General features: G+C 36.0%; 1 protein-coding gene across 30 annotated transcripts in view; it reads left to right on the plus strand.

Annotated features, from left to right (window-relative positions):
* The window catches only part of Nrg4 (neuregulin 4), a 191,387-nt gene that overhangs the window by 12,670 nt on the left and 162,108 nt on the right, over window positions 1-16,609 (plus strand). For 3 of the 30 annotated variants that reach the window (XM_071608514.1, XM_071608513.1, XM_071608527.1), the window contains exon 4: window positions 5,874-5,974. The exons of 26 other annotated variants lie outside the window; for them this stretch is intronic. The gene's annotated coding sequence lies outside the window, so the exon portion shown is untranslated. Of the gene's footprint in view, window positions 1-3,193; window positions 3,282-5,873; window positions 5,975-16,609 lie in introns of all 30 variants that reach the window. One more of the 30 variants, XM_071608515.1, reaches the window with a different exon arrangement.

The following is a 16,609-nucleotide window of genomic DNA, read 5'->3' on the forward strand; positions in this document are numbered from 1 at the left end:
AGTTTATTTTGGCTAATGGTTCCAGAGATTTAGTCTAAGGTCGACCAGGTTCCTTGCTCTGGTGAGGCACTACATCATGGTGGAAGGGCTTGCCAGAGGGAAGCTCTTTAGTTCAAGGCAGCCGGGAAGCAGAGCAGGGAGGAAGGGGCTGCAGGGAAGATGAACCCTTCCAGGGCATGCCCCCAGTGGCCTGCCTCCTTCAGTCACACCTGCCTGCCTACAGTTACCATCTCAATAGTCCATTCAAACTAGGATGAACTGATTAGGTTATAGCTCTCACAAACCAATCATTTTGCCTCCAAATATTCCTGCATTAACACAGGAGCTTTTGGGGGTATAACTCACATACAAACCATAACATTCCATCCCTGGCCCCCCCAAATTCATGTCCATCTTACAATGCAAAATGCATTTAGTTCATCTCCAAGAGTTCCATAGTCTAATCAGTTCCAACATTGCTCCAAAGTCCAAGTTCAGAGTCTCTGAGACTCAAGGCAAACTCCTGGCTATGAACCCCTATAAAATCAAAATCAAGTTACACACACACACACACACACATGTATGCATAAAATCTCTCTCTCTCTCTCTCTCTCTCGCTCTCTCTCTCTCGCTCTCGCTCTCTCTCCAATATACAGTGGCACAGAGTAAACATTCCCATTCCTAAAGGGAGGAATAGGGGCATAGAAAGAGGGATGGGACCAAAACAAGACTGAAATCAAGTCAGCAAATAAACAAGTCTTATAATGTCTTATATAATGTCAAATAAAAGTCTTATAATGGCTAGGAAACATGGTAGTGAGACTTTCTCTCCAGAGGCTTGAGCAGCTCCAACCCTTTGGCCTTGTTGGTTGCAGCATGTATGGGTTCTCTCCCTAGCTGGCATCTTTGCTTGGCAGACAGTCCACATTACTGGCATCTCTTAATTCCTGAGGTCTCCATTCCAGCTTTGGCTTCATCATTATAGCTTTATGCATCATCCTCTTGGGCAGCACAGGAATTACCACCCTGATACACTTTGCTTAGCCTCCCAGACCTTTGAAATATGGAAGCCTCCCTGACCCCTTAACTCCAGCATCCTGCATTCCTGCAAAACAAGCATCACATAGATAATGCCAAGGTCTGAAGACTACTCATATAATATCTGGTCCCCTTGAAGTTGCAGCAACTTCTGAGTGCCTGTGTAACTGAACATTGTAAAACAACTTCCTAGGTCACCTGTGTGAGCAGGGTGACCCCATGATCTTTTCTCAAAGGAATTTTCCCTTCTACATCCTTGAACCTGCAATGGGTATGGTCTTTCAAATTCCTGAGATGCCCCAAAGTCATCTTTCCTATTGTCTCCACACAAAGAATTTACCATCTCTTTAGCAGCTATAATTTCTTTAACCACCACAACTTCCTTGGCCCCAGTTTTACTTGCAGTTTTCTGGTCAAACTGCAAGTATTTAATATCCTCCGGCTCTGTTACCACCCCCCCTTGATTCTTAAGTAAACCTAGCTAAAAATCTGTCAGCAAAATTCATGCCACTAACTGCTGTGCTGTCTTGAAATTTCCTCCACCAGATTAAAGTCAGCCTCACACAAAGTCATGGGCAAAATGTAGGCAAGTTCTTTGCTAGAATGTAACATGAGTAGCCTCTACTCCAATTCCCAACTGAACACCCAATTTCTTCTGAAACTTTATGTACACAGTCTGCATTCCTATTGTCATTCTGGTCTTCTGAATTCCTACCAAAATAGCTGATTAACTCCACTTACAACATTCGAAGACTTCTCCAGCCTGCATCCCCAGACTTTTTCAGATTTCTCCCCCAAACTAGTTCCAAAGACTTCTGAACCACATGGTCAGGTTTCTCACAGCAACAACCCCACTCTTGGTACCAATTTTTTGTGTTACTTTACTTTGCATCCTGTGACCAAAACACTGGATAAGAACAAATTAGAGGAAGGATAGTTTATTTTGGCTCACGATTTAGTCTATGGCCAACCAAGTTCCTTGTTCTGGGCCAAAGGCGAGTCAGCACATCATGGTGGAAGGGCTTGACAGAGGGAAACTCTTATGTTCATGATAGTAGCCAGGAAGCAGAGGAGGGGGGAAGGAACTGTAGGGAAGATGAACTTTTCCAGGGTGTGCCCCCAGTGGCCCACCTCCTTCAGTCACCCCACCTGTCTAGTTACCACATCTGTTATTCCATTCAAATTAGAATGGATTGATTTAGCTGCAGCTCTCACAATCCAATCATTTCGCCTCCAAATATTTCTGCATTAACACAGGAGCTTTTGGAGGACCTCTCACATCCAAACCATAACAGACATGGTGCTTGAAGCTTCTGTGACCATTTTGGAACCATTAAGCAATAATCATGAGTGCAAAAAGTTAATAGGAGGATGGAGAAAAAAATATTGGCAATATTATTGACCTCAATGATTAGTAATGTTATGCTCGAATTCGGGACCCCCAAAAGACCACCAGAGACCAAGATCGATGTAAGCAGCAAAGAGGTGTTTATTGCAAGCTAGCTCAGTCCTCCGCACACACACGGCAACTGGCAACGCTGAGAGGCCCCGAGCCCAGGGTTTGCAGCAGTTTTATACACTCTTTGGGGAAGGCAGGGACTTCACATGCATCATACATCTCTTAGCAAATCATCACGCACCGTGGGAAAATCAAACAACAACTCTAAAACATGATTAGCACATTCACTGGCAGGAACAAGTTGGGTAGGGGTGACTGGTTACTACAAGAGGGGGATTTGTTTGAACTGATTGGTTTAAGCCAATAACTACTGGGAGGGTCATCTGGCATCCCAGGTATTTCCCTATCTCATGCTGATTGGTGGCTGCTAGGGAGTTGCTATGGATCCCCACCTAGCCTGACTAAAGTCAGGGATACCTGTCACAGCAGATCTCTCCTGTTATTTGTAGATAAACAACTTAGCTGGATGGGAATGTGCCTAGGAGTGCTCTGTGGGTCTTTCCAAGGACAAGGGTCACGCCCCCTTCCTTGGACAGGCTTTGCTCTGAGGTAGAGGCTGGTTTTTCAGTAAACCAACCTTAGCAATTGCTCAAGTTTTCTTGCCTTATGAGAGAAATTAGTTCATATTTGCTTAAGGTATTGTCAACTGGATTCTGTTACAATCCAAAGAATTCTAAACTGATATATTAAAAAGATATCTCTCTTTTTAACTTTCAGTTGCAGATGGACACAATACCTTTATTTTATTTATTTAATTATTTTCTTGTGGTGCTGAGGATCAAACCCAGTGCCTCACATGTGCTAGGTAAGCACTTTACCACTAAGCTACAACCCCAAACCCTAAAGATCTTTTTTTTATGCTACAATATGGGGATGGTTTTTCTTTTTAATCATGATGGCTTATTAGCAAACGATGGGTTATATGAAGTAAGGGAAAGATTTTTTTAAGTTTTATAATATGCTGATTGGCATGTAAAAATTGCATTATTGAAGTATTACTATTGATAAATATTTTAGTTCATTTTCATTATTATAATGAAATACCTGAGGCAGGCTAACTTTATATAAGTTTATTTAGGTTGTAATTTTGGAGGTTCAAAGTCCAAGATTAGGCAGTTCTACTTTTTAACCTCTGGTAAGTAAGTACCTGATAGCTGATGGCATCCTAAGGGCCAGAGATGTGTGGGACAAAAATCATGTTTTAAAATAGGAAGCCAGAGGTTCATTCAGGGGCTGGATTTGCTCTTGTAACAACATACTCTTAGGACAGCCTAGAGTTCCCATTAGAGCTACCTTAATTCCTTCTGAGGACAGCTCTCACCATGACCTAAGGACCTTGCACTCAGCTTCACCGTTTTTTGTTTTATTTTTTTTAATGAGGATTAACATACAAAGCAAATATTAAAACTCAGTGTAAATACCTGGACTGATATAATGTCCATTTTTGGATGATTTTTTCTTCTATTTAAATGTTTTTTTCATCTCTAAAGAAATCTTAAAGTGCTAACTTTATATAAAACAGACAAATTGTTCAAGTAATTAAGCCAATTTTTATAAAACTAAACAAGGAACTAAAAGTAAACATTAAGTGAAACAGAAGATATATCTGGAGGAAAAAAACTGACAAGTTGTATCTGGACAGAGCAATAGAATGCTATTATATCATTGATACTTAACTGGTCATTCCCCCAGTGTTAAAGATTAAACACTCAAGAAATGCCAAGGCAAGCATAGAAAGCAAGTTTTATTTAAGAGAGGGTCAGAGATGCAGACTTTTCCAGAGAGAAGTGGGGCCCAAAGCTGAGTACTTATGGAAGGGGGTGGTCTTGTCTCTTATAGATCCAAGAATCCCCCTCCTACCTTCTCTTCTCCATGTACTTGCCTAAGGGCAAGAAGGAGCAGCACTAGGGGTAATGGCTTACATTGGAAGTATGAACCCTGGAGGTTGAACAGGGAAGTGAGATGGATTTGGAGGTTAGCTATTAGCTACCCATTGTCTTTTCTTTGATAACCAGCTCTCATCTTCTCAACCCCCATCGTTCATTCATTACCTACAGGGCCAGGCCTTCTGTCACTGCCTCAGTTTGTTGAGGAATGTGACATTTCCTGTTCCCTCAGGCCAGACAGGGCTGTGGGCACATTGCTTTTTGGCTAAGAAAGCATGTGGGGAGTCAGAACGGGGGCTCATTTTATAGAATGATTCTCTTAACTTCACATTCTCATCTATTTGTCCCCTTACAACATTGTGGCCTTCTCATTTTGATTGAACACATAAGCTACAGTTAGGTATCTGCTAGTTTTAGTACACAAATTCCCTTGGATTTGCTAAAATGTGTACTACAATCAATAGGTACACATGAAATCCTAAGGAAAAGCATGTCTCTTAAAAAAAATCAACATTGCACACTAATTAAAGCAATCTTAAAAGATTGTTCTACTACTATAAACGAATATAAAAAGTAATAGATCTTAACAAACCAAGAACTGCACTCTTGTCCAAAAGTTAATTACTCCTGCCCTTTCACTGCTTTTTCAAGGAAGTACATAGTAACAAATGGCAATTGAGGTATTTGCTACAATGTTTTTACTTGCTAAAAGAAGGATCCCAGAAGATACAAACAAAATCTTCCTCAGTCACTTTGACTGCCAAGTCTTCCTTTGCATCTTTTGTACCAGCTTCTTGTGGAACTGGATGAGCCCCATGCTGAAACATTGTCATGTAGGTCTCTTCCATCATGACTGTGGATGCCTTTATCTTTATCAGTTTCCAGAGATTCTTTTACTGCCACAGTAACAGGAGGTAGGCTTTACCTTTTAAAGGTTTCACACCATTTCCCTACACTGCCATCCAGGACCAGGCTTCCCACACATGGATAACAAACTACAATCAAACCATAGCAACAGGCATCTTCTTAATATGTGGCCCAGTCTACATTTTTACTTTTTGGAATAGATTGTTGGCATAGCTCAGCCTTGCACTTTTAATATAATTAGGGAACACCATCTGAAATTTGGTTTCCCATATTGAATTGTATGAAATGCTAAAAATGTTTACAGCCACATAAAAATCTTCAGAAAGAAATTGCCAAGTCTAGTAGAATAGGTTTAATATAAAGTCATGGTATTTGTATAGAGTAATCTTTTAGTTCTGCATTATCAACTGCTGGTAAATGTTTATTACTTCCAAAGTGATATTTTACTCTAAATGTTTTATATCAGAATATGTACTTTTCCTTCCAGTTGGTCCTTTAAAATGTTTTCATCGTTTCAGAAAATAATTTTTTCCAGTTGTTGAATTAACTCTATGGGGGTTCAAGATTTTGCTTTTCTATTTTTGCCCTTCTAAAAATTATTTAGTGGTAATAGTCATGTGGCCCGTGTTTTATATCTTAAAAAGATGCTTGAACACCAACCAGAGAGAAATCTGAGGCTAAGGAAAACAGACATCTTTCTTTGGATGCAATTTATAGAAAAATCATATTTGGCCTTCAAGGAAAGGTAGGTTTTTTATTGTTGTTGCTGCTGCTTATTCACACATAGACAAGTTGTGATCTAAATTTTCCTAGAAAAATATTTTACTCCAAAGATTTTGTTCATTTAGATTGAAGCCTAAAATTGAAAGCTTTAAAAAATAATCTGAAGGGGCATGGTACTGCAAATTATTACTAGATCTAAATGCATAAGAAATATTTGAGTGTTGAGATGTGTCATCTTTACTGTGATTTTTCTTGCTGCCTTCATACATAATAGTTTTGTTTTCCTTTCCTGACACACCTGAGTCAAGGTGTCAAAAACTACTAATGTTTTAATATTATCAATGTTAACATCTGAGTGAGAGATTGAATGGATGTTATAACTCCCCCATCCTCTGCCCCTGGGGTACAAACTGTCAAATCTCAACCACTGTATAAAGGACTTAGAGTGAACTTTAACTTATTGCATTGCTCTGCCAAAAATAATAGCTTGTTATTTTAAAATCCAAATATTAGTGGTTTTTAATCATTCCTTTTTGAAAGCAATTCAAAGAAAAAAAGAGGCATTCTTAAAATTATAAAGCAAAATCCAATAAAATGTTTTAAGCTGCAGTGTACACAAGGCAAAAAATTCTAGAGTGCATTAAAATTTAATTCTTCTCTTCTGTGTGACTATGTATTGTACCACAGTAGTTTCATAAAACAATAATATAAGAAAAGTAGATATGGTAATGAGCTTTGAAGGAGAAAATTTAAGACCCATTACCTCTTTTTAGATATTTTGTAAGATCTTTTCCTCTGACTCAACAAGAAAATTTTAAGACCTTGATGAAATGACTTATTAATGTTTTATCTTTATGGAAATAGTATGTGACCCTTCTGCTGCTCCTCATTCCATTTTTTCTTTTCTATAATAATATAGTTAAAATCCTTGAAGTATAAAAATTATCTGAGAACCTTATAACTTAGATCATATAAAATATTTAGTTGCTAGATCCTGTGGACATGGAGTTAACAATAAACCATACCAACTTCTGCTCTGATAAGATTAGTTTATGTATATAACTTGGAAATGTTTTCTGTATTTTATATCATAGAAGAGTCTTGTTTTTAGAAAACTCTTAGGAAGTGAAAAATAGTATGAAGTGAAACATGATATGATAAGCAACCATTGAAAAAAAAGCTTTTGTATCTGGCTTCCCTTTTGATGAAGAGAGGCTAGAGTGGCTTGTTCCCATTCACTAGGTCCCTTTTAGTTACAGAGATGGGATAGAGTCATGAGGGGTTCTCATGATACTTTAGGCTCTGTTGCTACTGTAGTGGGAGGTCGTACTTAGTTGCTTCTTTATAATATATTGTGTTTTAAACTCATCAGTTGGAAATTTCTTGATGAATCTGCTCCTTTCTTAATGTTAACAGTATTTTGGTTCAAGAATAATTTATATACTGCAAAGTACACAGATCTTAAGAGTAGAGCTCAATCAATTTTGACATGTGTAGTGAAAGAATAAAATGTATTCTGTACACCCACAATGTATCTAGGACTTAGGGGCTGCTTTTGCTAAGGGTACTGGCTCTTCACTTGGACCCACAGATGCCCATTGAATAACTAAAAGCAAGATAGTAGCTTGGCATCACTGCCTCCATTTTGCATCTGTCTTCTTTGCTCTGAGTCCTTCTTCTCTGAAGTAAATTAGATTTAAAAAAATGTCTGATGGATAATGAAAGCACAAATAACCAAGATGGGAGCAGACCTCAACAGATCCAGTGATTCCTTTTATTAAGCCGCGAAGTCAATCAGTCAAGCATTGGAGGGGCTCATTTTCAGGGTAGAAAATGGCCACTAGTTATAAGAGGGGTCTGTATTTTATAGTAAATTACAATGAGGGTTACTTACTCATTGGAGACTTCAGCAGAACATGCCAGTCAGGAAATTATAAAAGTCTGAAACCCATTTTTGCTGGGAAAGGATGAAGTCTCAAGCCCAGCATTCACTACTTATCTTCTTCCTCCAAGGTCCATTGTCACTGAAAAAGGATTAATGTTTCCCTTCTTCCCAGGGATTTTCCATATCCTTCATATAGATATCATATGACAAGATTATGTACCAGATCCCATCTGACTAATTTGACCACAGTTTGACCAAGACTGCTTGATTATGCATGCTTCTTGCCCCATCCCTGTCCCGTTTTGTTCTGCGCACTATTTAAACTTGTAACTCATGTTAGTCCCCAGACAGGCTGAGGATGGTTGGTACCCCTTGTCTTCCTCCCATAACTATATTGAATAAATTCACTTTCTGTCTTTCATCATTACTGTCTCCATTTGGTTTCTGGGGCAATTGGCTGGATCTGATTTGTTCGGAGTCCCTAAATTCAGGTCTAGGCCTTCTGGCCTAGGGCTCCAGTTGCATTAATTTTTACTTCTGACATTAAATATGTGGATTTTCTACACCAAACAGTTTTCCAGTTTCCTACAGATACCATCTGAGTGGACTACAATTCAATTCTCTGACACTAACTACCCAGAGTTAGCACAGATCCCATGGATTAAGGTTTTGACACCACAGTACTGTCCCTTAGGTGCCAATTGAAAGTCAGACCTCTACTGCACTTAATGATTGCTTGACTATAAATTGGGAGTTGCTATGACCTTCCCTTTGGGTTTGATAATTTGTTAGAATAGCTCATAGAATTAGGAAAATAGTTTACTTATGATTACTGGTTTATTATAAAAATGAATAATACAGGAACAGCCAAATGGAAGATATGCATGGCGTAAGATACCAAGGAAGGAGCACAGAGCTTCCATGCATTTCCTGGGCATGCCGTTCTCTCTTAGCACTTACAGGTGTTCAACAACTTGGAAATTCTCCAAACTCTGTTGTTTAGATTTTTTTTTTTTTAGGTTCCATTACATAGACATGATTAAAATTAAATCATGAGTGTTTGTGATTTGAACTAAATCTCTAGTTCTTTTCCCCTCCCTGAAAGTCTGGGAGTAGAGATTAAAGTACCAACTCCCTAATCACATAGTTGGACCAGCCTCATCCTGAAAATATCTAGAGGCCTCCAACCACTAGTTATATCATTAGCATACAAAAAGACACTTGTAACTCCAGAGAAATTGCAAATGTGGTTGTACCACTTAACATTCCCACCAGTAATAAATAAGAGCTCCATTTGTTCTGCATTCTCACTAACATTTGATGTTGTCAATCTTTTTGATTTTGGCCATTCTGGGGATGTGCCAGTGGTATCTTATTGTGGTTTTCATTTGCATTTCTCTGACATTGAGTATCTTTTCTTATGTTAATTGGCTTTTTGTGACACTTCTTTTGTGAAGTGTCAAAATCTTTCTATAAGAAGTCTATATATTTTCTTTATTTACCCATAATGTTTATTTATGTACACATATAAATGTATATATGTTATAAATTACTAAAGCAATATACAGGTATTATATATAGGAAAGTTTTAAAATACAGGTAAACAACTTGGCATTTTTACAAAATGTTTTATATAATACTTAAAATTTTATAAATTAAATGTATCACTTAACATTTTGACACATTTATGAAATGACTTTTTTTATTAAAAAAAAAAAAAAAACCCAGCCTCACTTTTATTTTTTTCTTCCTTTTTTTCTTTTTTATTGATTTTTTATTATATGACAGTGGAATGCATTACAATTCATATTACACATATAGAGCACAATTTTTCATATTTCTGGTTGTATATAAAATATATTCACACCAATTCGTATCTTCATACATGTACATTGGATAATGATGTTCATCACATTCCACCATCATTTAGAAATGATTTTGATGATGTCCCCCTGCCCCCTCTCTTCCCCTCCCGCCTCTCTGCCCTATCTAGAGTTCATCTATTCCTCCTTGGCTCCCCTTCCCTACCCCACTATGGATCAATCTCCTTATATCAGAGAAAACATTCGGTATTTGTTTTTTGGGGGATTGGCTAAAGAAGTCTTTATATATTTTCTACGTGAGTTCTTTGTTAGATATATGTGCTATGAATATTTTTGTTCATATTTGTGGCTAGCCTTTACTTTTTGAATCACATCTTTGAGGAGAAATTTAATTTCTTTTTTTTTTTTGTGTGTGTGTGTGTGTGTGCTAGAGATTGAATGCAGGGCCTTGTGCATGTAAGGCAAGCACTCTACCAACTGAGCTATATTCTCAGCCCAAATTTAAAATTTTGATGATGTCTTGATATAATTTTTCTTTAATGGTTAATGCTGTTTGGGTCCTAAGAAATCTTTATCCAAAATTGTGAAGATATTTCCTAAAGTTTTCTTCCAGAAGCTTTATAAATTTAACTTTCACATTTAGGTCTGTGCTGCATCATAAATTAATTTTTTGTATAAGATGTGAGGTAGGAGGTTAAGGCAAAGTAAAGGTCTCTAGCTGGCATAGGTTTAACTTCTACTGTATTTGTTGGTCAGAAATTTCAAAAGGCTCCTCATTTACAAGGAAGGGAGAGAAATTCCACATGCTGATGGAGTAAGACAGAAGGAATTGATGTTGGCCATCTTTGGGACAGGCTACTGTGTTCCTACCTAGAGTGCAATTGATTTTTGATTATTGACCATGTATCCTGTGGTCTTACTCAATCCACTCATTAGTTTGAGTAGTTTGTTTGTAGGTTCTTTTGGATATTCCATACATAATTCTTCTATCTGTGACTATAATTTTACTTTCTTTCCAATTTTTAATGTTTTATTTTATGTTTCTAATGTGCTGGTTAAGACCTCTAGTATATTGGTGACTAGAACTAGTGAAATTGAACATCTTTGCCTTGTTTATAATCTTAGGGAAAATACTTTCAACATTTCAACATTAAATGTGTTAACTGGAGATTTTCAGTAAATATTGAAGTAATTTCTTTTCTTTTTTTTCTTCAGTGTGGATCTATTAGTCAAAAATTTTCTCAGGTTTTGTTTTAAAGTATCATTATTTTTACCTTCATTTCCTAAAGAATGTTTTTTTATAGCATTCTAAGAGGAGGAATTTTTATTCTGTGGACACTTGGAAGATATAATCTTGTTATTCTGAATTGAATGTTCAGTTATTTGTAAGACTTTAACCTATCCCTGTACATACTTCTAAGTCTGTAAATATCCCCCTAAATGCTGCTTTTTTTAATCATAAGTTTTTAAAACATATTTTCACAATTAGAGTGTTCTAATATCTATTTTAAATTTCTTTATTGACCCTTTATTTCTAGTTTAATGTCATTGTGGTCAGAGAAATAATTCTGTATAATTTCATTCCTTTGAAATTGTTCAATATTTATTTCCTTTGATGTACACCTGGGAGTGGTATAGCTGGATCATGTGGTAGTTCTATTTTATTGTTTGGGGGAATTCTCATACTGTTTTCCATAATGACTAAAGTAATTTAAAGTCCTACTAACAGTGTATAAGGGTTCACTTTCCCCCACATCCTTGCCAGGATTTATTTTTCTTTGTTTTCTATAATAGTCATTCTGACTGGGGTGAGATGGAATCTCATTGTAGTTTTAGTCTGCATTTCCCTGCTAACTAAACATTTTTTCATATGCTTATTGGTCATTTGTACTTTTTTTTTTTTTTTTTTTTTATACCAGGGATTGAAACCTGGGCACTTATCCACTAAACCTCATTTCCAGTCCTTTTTACTTTTTAGATTTTTTTCCCACATTTTTTTTTACTGGTACATTATAGTTGTAAATATGATGGCATTTGTTGTTAGGTATTCATACATGCATACAATATAAAATATAACAAAGCAATTTAACCAAAATAACTCCCACCACTTCCCTCCTCATTCCCCATCTCCCACTCCTTGGACCTCATTTCCAGTCTTTTTACTTTTTAGATTTTTTTCCCACATTTTTTTTTTACTCTTACATTACAGTTGTACAAATGATGGCATTTATTATTAGGTATTCATACATACATACATACAATATAACAAAGCAATTTGACCAAGATAACTCCCCAGCACTTCCCTCCTCACTCCCCATCTCCCATTCCTTGGACCCTTTCTTCCACTGATCTGCCTTTGATTTTCATGAGATTTGCTCTTATCTCTCTTTTCCTTTTCTTCTCTAGCTTCTGCATAGTAGAGAGAACATTCAACCCTTAACCTTCTGAGTTTGACTTATTTCTCTTAACATAGTGTTTCCTAGTTCCATTCATTTTCTTGCAAATGACATAATTTAAATTTTATTTATGGATGAATAGAACTCCCTTGTAAATATACCACATTTTCTTCATTCATTCATCTGTTGATGGACACCTAGGCTGGTTCCATAGTTTGACTATTGGGAATTGTGCTCCTATAAACATGGATATACAGGTACCACTGTAGTGTGGATCATGTGGTAGTTCTATTTTATTGTTTGGGGGAATTCTCATACTGTTTTCCATAATGACTAAAATAATTTAAAGTCCTACCAACAGTGTATAAGGGTTCACTTTCCCCCACATCCTTGCCAGGATTTATTTTTCTTTAAGATAAATATCAAGGAATTCTATAGCTGGCTCATATGGTGGTTCCATACCTAGCTTTCTGAGGAACCTCCATACTGATTTCCATTATGATTGTACTAATGTACAATCTCATCAACAGTGTAAAAGTGTTCCTTTTTCTCCATATCCTCTCTCCAGCATTTATTATTTGTATTCTTGATGACTGCCACTCTGACTGGTGTGACATGAAATCTTTGTATAGTTTTGATTTGCATTTCCCTAATTGCTAATGATGTTTAAGATTTTTTCGTACATGTGTTGTCATTTGTATTTATTCTTTTGAGAAGTGTCTTTTTAGTTCATTTGCCCATTTCTTAAATTTTTTTTAAAAATATCTTTATTTGTATGTTGTGCTGAGGATCAAATGTGCTAGGGGAGTGCTAGGCGAGTGCTCTCCCGCTGAGCCACAACCCCAGCCCCATCAATTGCCCATTTCTTACTTGATCTTTTTTGATATAGAATTTTTTTGAGTTCTTTATATATTCTGGATATTAATCCTCTGTCAGGAGTAGCTAGCAAAGATTTTTTTTCCCCTTCTGTATGTTCTCTTTTCACATTCCTAATCATTTCCTGTGCTCTGCAGAAGCTTTTTAATTTGATGCTATCCCATTTATGAACTCTTGGCATTATTTTCTGAGCTTTAGGGGTCCTAGTGAGAAAGTTGTTGCCTGTGCATATATGCTAGACTATTGACCCTACATTTTCTTTTAGGAGTTGCATAGTTTTTGGTTTAATTCCTAGGTCTTAGATGCATTTTGAGTTAATTTTTGTGCAGGTAAGAGATAAATATCTACTCCCATTCTTCTACATATGGAGAACCAATTTTCCCAGAACCATTTGTTAAAAAGGCTGTCTTTTCTCTATTGTATGTTTTAGGCATCTTTGTTAAGGATCAGATGACTCTGTGTGAGTTTGTCTTTGTGACTTCTATTCTGTGTCATTGTTGTATGTATCTGTTTTTATTCTAGTACCATACTCTTTTTGTTACTATAGCTCTGAAGTATAATTTGAAATCAGGTATTGTGATGCCTCCAGCATTGCTTCTTTGGCTTAGGATTGCTTTGGCTATTCTGGGTCTTTTGCTCTTCCAAATGAATTTTAGAATTATTTTTTCTAGTTCTATGAAGAACATCATTAGTATTTTAATGGGGATTGCATTGAATCTGCTGTTGGTACTATGGCCATGTTAATAATATTAGTTCTGCCTCTATAGTTTTCATTGTAAAGATAGTTCACCTCCTTGGTTAGGTTTATTCTTAGTGTGGCTTTTTTTTTGGGGGGGGGCTATGGTAAATGGAATTCCTGATTCCTTTTTCAACAGATTTGTTGTTGGTATATAGGAAAGCTAGAGATTTTTGTATGTTTATTTGTACCCTGCTGCTTTGCCAAATTTGTTTATTAACTCTAGCAGTCTTTTGGTGGAGTTCTTTGCATCTTCTAGGTATAGGATCATATTACCTGTAAACAGTGTTAAATTCTTCCTTTCCTATTTTTATCTGTCTTCTTTATTCTCTTGCCTAACTGATCTGGCTAAGATTTCTAGCACTCTATTAAACAGGATTGGTGAGAATGGACATCCTTATCTTGTCCCAGATTTTGAAAAAAATGCTTTCAATTTGTTTCCATTTACTAGGAAGTTGGCTTTGGGTTTTTCATATATAGCCTTTATGATCTTGTTTTAGGTTTCTTCTAATCCTAGTTTCTTCAGTGTTTGTTTGTTTGTTTTATCATGAACGGGTGCTACATTTTGTCAAAGGCCTTCTCTACATCTGTTGAGATGACTAAGTGATTTTTGTCCTTCTGTTTATGTGATGAATTACATTTATTGACTATCCTTGCATCTCTGGAATAAAACCAACTTGGTCATGGTATCCAATCTTCTTAATATGTTTTGAACATGTTTTGCTAATATTTTATTAGGTATTTTTGCATCTAAGTTCATCAGGGATATTGGTCTATAGTTTTCTTTCCTTCATGTGTCCTTATCTGGTTTTGGTATGAATGTGATGCTGGCTTCATAGAATGAATTTGGAAGTATTCCATCCACTTCTATTTTATGGAAAAATTTGAGGTGTATTGGCATTAGTTCTTCTTTAAAGGTTTGGTAAAATTCAGCTGAGAATTCTGGTGTTGGCCTCTTCTTTGTTGGAAGGGTTTTTATTACTACTTCTATTTCAATGCTAGTTATTGGTCTGTTTAGGTTTTCTATGTCCTCCTGATTCAATTTTGGCAGATGTATTTGTCTAGAAATGTATCCATTTCTTCTAGGTTTTCCAAATTATTGGAGTATAAATTTTCAAAATAGTCCCTAATGATCCATTGGATTTCTGTGAAGTCTTTGGTGATTTTCCCTTTTTCATCTCTAATTTTATTAACTTGGGTTTTCTTTTTATTTTGGTTAATTTAGCTAAGGGCTTATCAATTTTGTTTATCTTTTCAAAAACCAACTCTATTTCAGGGCTGGGTTTGTGGCTCAGCGGTAGAATGCTTGCCTAGCATGTGCAAGGCCCTGGATTCGATCCTCAGCACCACATAAAAATAAATAAATAAATAAAAGCATTAAAAAACCTCTATCTCATTGATCCTCTATATTTTTTATTCTGAATTTGATTGATTTGGCTCTGATATTATTATTTCCTTCCTTCTATTGGTTTTGGAATTGGTTTGTTCTTTTTCAAGGGCCTTGAGTTGCATCATTAGGTTGTTTACTTGGGATCTTTTTTTGATTTTTTTCTTTGTAGACAGTCAAAGTTATAAACTCTTCCTCTTTGAAATGCCTTTATAGTGTCCCAAAGGTTCTGATATATTATATCACTATTCTCATTTGATTCTAAGAATTTAAAAAATGTTCACTTGATATCTTTTGTCACCAGTACATGATTTTAAAGTATATTCTTTAGGCTAGGGATATTCCTTGGTAGAGTGCTTGACTAGCATACACAAGGCTCTGGGTTCAATCTCCAGTACCACACAAAAAAGTATATTCTTTAATCTCCATGTGTTTATATAGTTTCTTTAGGGTTTACTGTGTTGATATCTAATTTCATATCATTATGACTTAATAAGAAGCAAGGAGTTTTATTAATTTTTCTAAATTTGTTAGGAGTTACTTTGTGATCTAAAATAGTGTCTATTTTGGAGAAGGTTCCATGAGCTGCTGAGAAGAAAGTGTATTCAGCTTTCATGGATGAAATATTCTATGGACATCTTTTAAGTCCATTTGATTTATAATATTATTCAGGTCCAAAAAGCCTTTGCCAAGTTTATGTTTGTTTATTTTATAAGTCCTTAGCTAAATTAACCAAAATAAAAAGAAAACTCATTTAGTAGTGAGAGAGGTGTGTTGAAATCACCCAGTAGTATTGTACCAGGGTTTATCTGAGGCTTCAATTTGAGCAGTGTCTCTTTTATATAATTAGTTGCACCCACATTTGGGGCAAAAATATTTATTATTTTGTTGGATTGTTCCCTTTACCAGTATGAAGTGATCTTTTTTTTTTTGTCTCTTCTGATTAATCTTGGTTTGAAGTCTGCTTTGTCAGATATGAAAGTAGCTACTCCTGCTTGTTTTGGTATTCCACTTGCATTGTTTATCAATTTCCATCCTTTTATGTTCACCCTATGGCTATTTTTGCCTGTAAGGCACATCTCTTGCAAACAACATATAGTTGGACCTTATTTTTAAATCTATTCTGCCAGCCTATGTCTTATAATTGGAGAAGTGAAACCATTTGCATTCAATGTTATTATAGTGAGATGTTTACTAATTCTTGCTACTTTGATTTATTTATAATGTTTAATTTAGTTCTGTCTCTCATTTACTTAGTTACTCTTCAAAAGAGATCTGTTCATTGTTCGTTCTGGGGTTTGTTTTTTATTTCTTCTGTGTGGAGTATTTCATTAAGTAAGGTCTAGAGTGCCCATTTAGTTATCACAATTTCTTTTAGTTTCTGATTATCTTGGAAGGTTTTTATTTCCTTTTCAATTTTGAAGGCTAGCTTTGGTGGATATTGCAATATTGGTTGACAGTTATTTTCTTTCAGGATTTGGAACACATCATTCCAAGCCCTTCTGGCATTTAGAGTTTGTGCTAAGAAATTAAAAGTGACTCTGATGCTTTTAA

The sequence above is a fragment of the Marmota flaviventris genome, chromosome 2 (assembly GCF_047511675.1).
Source record: "Marmota flaviventris isolate mMarFla1 chromosome 2, mMarFla1.hap1, whole genome shotgun sequence".
NCBI lineage: Eukaryota > Metazoa > Chordata > Mammalia > Rodentia > Sciuridae > Marmota > Marmota flaviventris.